This window comes from Protopterus annectens, chromosome 13.part0 (assembly GCF_019279795.1).
Source record: "Protopterus annectens isolate FY-2018-M chromosome 13.part0, PAN1.0, whole genome shotgun sequence".
NCBI classification, from domain to species: Eukaryota; Metazoa; Chordata; order Ceratodontiformes; family Protopteridae; genus Protopterus; species Protopterus annectens.
Genome location: NC_056747.1, coordinates 361,158,191 through 361,165,279, shown reverse-complemented (window position 1 = coordinate 361,165,279; position 7,089 = coordinate 361,158,191). Strand labels below are relative to the sequence as shown.

Below are 7,089 nucleotides of genomic sequence, written 5' to 3'. Positions count from 1 at the left end.
GGTCCACCGCGCACCCCGGAGGTGGCTGGCTCCCTGCATGGCAGGGGGGAGGGAGAGGGTGGCACAATGGAGTCCTCTCCCCTCAATGTCGGTCTTGGGTACCTGCAGAAGACGCCCCACGCGGGGCATCTGTTCAAAGACCCGGGAGGTCGGCGGTGCAGCTGCGCACAGACCACCGTGGAATTCCCTGCTGTCCTGCAGTGCAGGGCCAGTAACCCCGGTCTGGGCACCCGTGAAACCTCACGTGCTTGTCACTAGGTGCGACGCCGGGCAGGCAGCGGTGCCCCCCAGCAGACAAGCAGTATGACTGAGCGGTGGATCACTCGGCTCGTGCGTCGATGAAGAATGCAGCTAGCTGCGAGAACTAATGTGAATTGCAGGACACATTGATCGACACTTCGAACGCACTTTGCGGCCCCAAGTTACTCCCAGGGCTATGCCTGTCTGAGGGTAGAGTCATCCGGCCCCCGCCGAGGGCGCAGCCAGGGAGTCGGAGCCCACAGCAGGGGCCCCCCTGTCCCCCCAGGGAGAGACGTGGACAGAGGAGACTATTCCCCCCCTGCCACCGGGAAGCCTGTCTGAGGACAGGAGGGAGCAGGCGCGTGTCAGGTCCACCCCCCCGGAGGTGGTCAGTGGTAGCACTCTCAGGGCGGATCCTGATGTCCACCCGGTTCCCACGCGCCGACTGTCCTCCTCCCATCCGGAAGTCTGGCGGAGGGGGGGGGTGGTGTGCGGGCGAGCGGGGTAGTTCCCGGGGAGAGGTCGGCCTGCCCATCCACTCACGACCCCGCTTGGAACACGACCTCAAATCAGATGTGGCGACCCGCCGAATTTAAGCATATTACTAAGCGGAGGAAAAGAAACTAACCAGAATTCCTTCAGTAATGGCAAGTGAAGAGGGAAGAGCCCAGTGTCAAATCCCTGCCTGGGAGACAGGCGGAGGGAAATGTGGCGTACGGAAGTCCATCTCCCTGGCACTGCCCAGGGGGCCCAAGTCCTTGTGATCAAGGCTCAGCCCACGAACGGTGTGAGGCCGGTGGCAGCCTCTGGCACGTGGGGATCAGGTCTTCCCGGAGTCAGGTTGTTCACGAATGCAGCCCAAAGTGGGTGGTAAACTTCATCTAAGGCTAAACACCGGCAAGAGACCGATAGCGGACAAGTACCGCAAGGGAAAGTTGAAAAGAACTTTGAAGAAACAGTTCAAGAGGGAGTGAAACCGTTCAGAGATAAATGGGCGAGGGCCGCCCAGGCGAGGCGGATCCCCCTCTGGGGGGGTGGGGGGGACCATCCCCAGGCGCACTTCCTCAGAGGCAGTGCGCCACAACCAGCGCCGGGTCGGCTGAGAAGGCTGCACAGAAGGTGGCTCCCCTCCCCAAAGGGGAGTGTTACAGCCTGCGGCATCAGCCCTCGCCATGCCCCGGGGTCGTGGGAGACTACCCCCGGCAGGACTGTTGACTGGGCCCGACCGCATCCCACCGGCGGGCTCACCTCAGGTGCCCGGGGTCTGCGGCATCGGTGACTCACCCGTACCGTCTTGAAACACGGACCAAAGAGTCCAACAGGTGCGTGAGTCCGAAGGTGGGCAGGAGACCCACCGGCTGAGGCGGGATCCCCCCACGCAGGGGGCATACTGCCATCCCGTTGAGGAGGTGGAGCGTGAGCGCACCTGGTGGGTCCCGAAAGATGGTGAACTATGCCTGGGCAGGGAGAAGCCAGAGGAAACTCTGGTGGAGGTCCGTAGCGGTCCTGACATGCAAATCGGTTGTCCAACCTGGGTATAGGGGTGAAAGACTAATCGAATCATCTAGTAGCTGGTTCCCTCCGAAGTTTCCCTCAGGATAGCTGGCACTCGGCGGACGCAGTTTTATCTGGTAAAGCGAATGATTAGAGGTCTTGGGGCCAAAACGATCTCAAACTTTAAATGGGTAAGAAGCCGGACTCGCTGCCTTGGAGCCGGGCGTGGAATGAGTGCGCCCAGTGGGCCACTTATGGTAAGCAGAACTGACACTGTGGGATGAACCGAACGCCGGGTTACAGTGCCCGATGCCAACACTCAGACCCCAGAAAAGGTGTTGGTTGATATAGACAGCAGGACGGTGGCCATGGAAGTCGGAATCTACTAAGGAGTGTGTAACAACTCACCTGCCGAATCAACTAGCCCTGAAAATGGATGGCGCTGGACCGTCAGGCCCATACCCGGCCGGCACTGGGAGCAGAGGGGGCTATGCCACGACGAGTAGGAGGGCCGCCACGGTGGCACTGAAGCCCAGGGTGAGGGCCCAGGTGGAGCCGCCACGGGTGCAGATCTTGGTGGTAGTAGCAAATATTCAAACGAGAGCTTTGAAGGCCGAAGTGGAGAAGGGTTCTCCGGTAGCTCTCTAACAGCACTCGCCAAGTGTTTTATGGCCTTGAAATCTGGGAAAGCACTTAGAAATCCCCCCAAAACTAGTAGCACATGGGGCAGAAAAAGGTCTTTCCACTACAAACTTGATAGATTTGCCAATCATAACCTTCAATTATGGGTCTCAACATGGATGCCAAGATATTCACCCCTGACAGAGAATGCCTAAACACATAAGCAGGTTAGGATTGGTGAACCAATCATAATTCTCTTGGTTTTGCCATCACAGAAACCAGTCTTAAAGCCTCAAACTACTCAGTCTAAAATATAGTATAAATTTGATAGGTGGGGTATCCTTATTTTATCCAAATGTGTACACTCTCGCCTTATTCACACAATATCCCTAAATTCCAAAATACCAACATATTTGTAACATGCTAAAGCTCAATAAGAAAATAGTATGTTTTGTCACAATCTATATCCCACCTAGAAATAATATGCCAAATTTAGAAGTAATCCTCCCTGGACAACTTGTAACGTATCAACTGGCAAAACATTAAGACAGATTTTCCCTCAGCTTGACTAAACCTTTATGGTTACTCACAACTTATCCAAACACCTACTATATTTAATAAGGATACCAACATTAAAAGGTATCATTCTAGACTGGATATTGGTCCTGGACCACAGTAAATTTACAACCTCTGGAACCTATCCAAACTCAATGACCGACCACCTTCCAGCCTATACCCATAGGGATACCACTCACCAACTTAAAACATCCCAAAACCTAAATTCAGTTAAGACTCCTTCATGAATACGTTGAAAGCCTTTAACTGTTCTGCCAAAAACTAAAATGTTACACCTAGGGTCAAAGAAGAACCCTAGCCCTTCTCGTAATAGCTTTCTACTAGAAATTGCTATCTTATTCAATCCCTGCTTTGAATCCAATTCACCCTCTACATCCATTGATAGCAACTTCCACATAGGACCCGTCACTACATCAATGGGAAAAAAATAAAGGAAAGGAAAAAACTACTTAAACTCAAACCATGCTCCATTACAGCCAACAACCTGAATACAGCTGCTGATGCCATAATCATACTGTCTCTATCAACAGTCAAAACCTATGTACCCTTACTTTAGAAATAATAGTACATTATTCCTCTTCATAAAAAAGTGGCATTGCTGTTGACATCTCTAACTTCTGGCCTATTGCAATATTATCTCGCTCAAATATTTTTGAAAGACATTCATTAACTGTTCCTCCATCTCCTACAACAACAGCTTCAACATCCACCCAACATACAGTGTACACCGACAGCATAAACAAACAAATACAGGTACTCAGGCAAATTTGTTCCCTCCCTATTCCTTGACCCGTCAAACTTTCTATATGGTTTCTCACCCTAAACTCATGTACGAGTTCTCAGCTTGGACTCTCTCGGATTCATTAATGTGGTTCAATAGCTATTTAACTGACAAACTCCAGTTTGTAAAAATGACATGGTGTAACCACAAGGCACTGCTCTTGGTCCCCTCCCCCAATATCTTTATGAAGGACCTCTAAACCTCAAAATGCTCAGCCTCTCCTACAATATGCTGCGGATGCCACACTTGTATATGAATATACAAACCTGCTACATCTCCTCCATATTACACAAGAAGCTTTTTCCTCAATTGATATAGGACTCCATAAATGTCCTGCTACTCGTCAACCCTAAAAAAGATACTACTACCCCCACACACAAAAAATCACACATGCTTGACAAACTGAATTTCAAAATCTTTTCACTAAAAACTGAAATTGAAGTGGTCTCTCATACAAAACTTATTGGAGTGATGAGATCACCTTAAAATTTGATCTGCATGTTCAAAAGAACATAAAAACACTGACCAAAAAGTATGAATGCTCTATACACAATAAAAACTCTCAGCAAAACAACTCTTACCACCATCTACCTTCTCCCATCTCTATTATTCAATGCATCCATCTTCAAGATTACACAGTTAAAAAAAAAAAAGCTGGAGGCATGCTATAATAAAGTTGCAAAACAAAAATACCACACCCACCACTTATGGCACTGAATACGCACCAATTGCCTCACCACTGTTAACACCCCCCCCAAAAAAAAATAAATAAATAAATAAATAATCACAAAGCTAATGACTGCACCACGTTTACTCCTATTTCCATATGTACCACCCTAACAGACTACTGTGATCTAATGAACATCATATATAAACCCCACAAATCATCTAGCCAAAGTCTCTACTCGTACTCTGTCACCAAGTAATGGAATTCTACCACTCTGCAAATTAGATCCAACTCTAAACCACTCCAACTTCAAAAATCTACTAAAAGAAGATTACCAAAGTAAGATTGCCTCTGCTCTTGCACTACCCTGGAATGAACTAACCCCTTCCCAAAAGATGCCTTGCCAAATCATTCTCTCAGAACAGTCAATTTCTTGGGTAACAGACAAATATAAAATTTTGCCTAGGCTATGCATTTAACAGAGTCTCTGAACCACATGCAAATTCTTTGACTATTAACAATATTTTTTCAGCTAGTTATATTTGTCCAAATATTTGCATTACATATGTAAGTTTATACTGTAGGAATTGAAACTGATTTTTTACTTTAATACATTGTAATGTGAAGCTTTACTCCCTGGGCCACTGCAAATGGATTATTATCCAGGTCAGACAAATGACAAAAAAAAAATCAAAATATTTAACTGTCATTTCACTACTTCCAGTATGGAGAAGCAATGAAAGTACTCCAAGACCCTCCCAGGCTGCTGAGCTCCTCACTCCACTATGGAAATTTAATGATCTAAGTGAATGAATGCCATTTTTGGTACTTGTAGCCTTAATCTCATTTTTCTGGTCACTAACCACAGATTATGGCCATGAGTGTAGATGAGGATGTGGACTGACAGGTAAACAGAGCTTTGGTCCAGAGAGTCCATTTTTCACAGGACAGTCTGCACATCAACCAGGATGTGGTTTTCACCAATATGGGACAGCTCTGCACCCTACCAATTTGAGCTTCCTTCCTTGTCAAATAAAACCACAAAATCAGTCACATTAACCTCATGACTAAAGCTCTTCTGGCTATTCAGAGATTATGGCATAGCCAATATATTGAAATGGAGTGATGACCTGACTAAATTTTCCTTCCAACTCTGCGCCCCCACTGTTTAGGCAGAATCCCTTAATGCCAAATTCTACACACACACGTGAATATCTGCACATATGCATTTGCCTCCCTAAAAAGTAAATACAATACCAAATTTAAAAGTAAACCCTTATGATGGAACCCAATTATAAACAAGCTGTATAATAAAAGAAAAGAAAACTGCATCGCATGTAAAACTAAACTCTCAAGATGCAAAAAATACTATTGTTAAACTCAAGAAACTACAGATCAAATCAGCCAAAGCCAGATAAGGTAAAAATGCCACTTAAGCCAAGGACAACCACAACGCCTTCTTTAAAACTACGTTAGGAACAATGCTCAGCAATATACAGAGCTAAGAGCAAGTGGCATCACATACTCAGACCCAGAGGACATAGCAGTCTACATAAACATGGCTCTATCGTCACCTCCCCCCACACATTCCCAGATCTCATACCCACATCATGGTCCCGCCTCAAATCTCCCATGAACAAGTCCTATCCAAGGCCACTTTCTATGGACCCAGATAACATAAGGTGTTGCTTACTGTCCAGCCTGAAAAAGACTCCTCAAACCCTCTACTATTCAATGTAAAAACTCAAAACCGGCTTTGCGCTTGGTAAATGGAAGACAACTGTCATACTCCTGCACAAAGATAGCATGTCAGTGCAACTGGTAAATTACAGACCCATAAGTCTGACCTGCCTCAAATTCCAAAATTATGCATAAGGTCATAGGTAACCTACAGACTCTTGATCCAAGCCAGTTTGGATTTGTTAAGGGCAGATCCAGTCTATTTAACCCAATTGACTTTTTTTGAAAAGGTTACTGATGCAAAGAATGAGGGTGAATCAGTATATGCTGCAAGTCTAGACCTTTAAAACCATTCCATACCATCCCATTAAACCCCATGTAACACACTGGCTAAGAGATGGCTTTACAAGTAGAACCCAGGCACTAATGCTATACTCCTGGTTTAAGTACTTGGGTCACTCGTTTTTGACCTTTACTTTTCAGAGGTCAAAGGTACCAGGTCCATTGAGGTGATCATTCCAATGTATTCTGCATTTATCGGGTCTATCAGAGTATAATACCAACATTTAGAATGTGCCTGTCCAAACATCTGACAACTCCAGTCCATAATGCATATATATATATATATATATATATATATATATATATATATATATATATATATATATATATATATATATATATATATATATATATATATATATATATATATATATATATATATATATATATACACACACACACACACACACACACACACACACACACAACTTGCTTACTGCACTCTCACCTATACAGTCGCAGTCTTCACTATCCTTCAAGTTTCACAACTGTCCAGACTCAAGCAATGTTAAAATACAAAAATCCAAACTTGCAGTAAAGTGTACTAGAACACACCATTGCCGAGATCTTGGAGAATTGAACAGGTTAAAAAACTACCATATCAACTAGCTCTCTCTCAGCCAACTACAATGCACATGCTTCTCTACAAGCCAGGAGACATACACATCACCACTTCCCCAATATGATT

General features: G+C 45.5%; 1 non-coding gene across 1 annotated transcript; it reads left to right on the top strand.

Annotated features, from left to right (window-relative positions):
* The first annotated feature begins 303 nt into the window (after nt 1-303).
* On the top strand, nt 304-454 carry LOC122788521. The gene has a single exon (XR_006362717.1). It is a non-coding gene; the product is annotated as a 5.8S ribosomal RNA (ribosomal RNA).
* The last annotated feature ends 6,635 nt before the right edge of the window (nt 455-7,089 follow it).